Here is a 532-nt window from a genome sequence, read left to right as displayed (position 1 = left end):
AATGAAAGAGAAAATTATTTAATATATTTTCACCAATAGAAAACTTTGTAAACAAATATTTAAAAAGAGAAATAATATTTTATTATACGAAAGAAATATTTTAATAATATAATCAATGTTGTAATCTCTAAAATGAAGAATCTATTGGAGTTGAATGAATTTTTTTTTTTTTGAAATTTTAAACTTTCATCCTCTATGCTTTCAATAGGCTTAATTCTACTAAATTGGAATTTTTTTCGATTTTATTTTGTGAATTTATTATGTTTTTTTTATTTGATTAGAAAAAATAGAACGTATTACGATATTACGACTTTATAAATAAAAAACTAGAAGCGTACTAACGCAATGCAGCGAGATACATCGTGATTTTAATATTTCATTTTATCCTTTATCTCAGTTGATGTTATAATATGACTTTATGTGATTTTGAGAAAACGATGATGTTTTTATTTTTGAATAAAATATATGTTTGAAGATATCATAAAAATTTGACAAAAATATATCGATATTAGTATCAAATTAACTATTTGAA

Source organism: Cynara cardunculus (assembly GCF_001531365.2).
Source record: "Cynara cardunculus var. scolymus isolate 2C chromosome LG 3, CcrdV1, whole genome shotgun sequence".
NCBI classification, from domain to species: Eukaryota; Viridiplantae; Streptophyta; class Magnoliopsida; order Asterales; family Asteraceae; genus Cynara; species Cynara cardunculus.
This window is presented reverse-complemented; position numbering follows the sequence as displayed.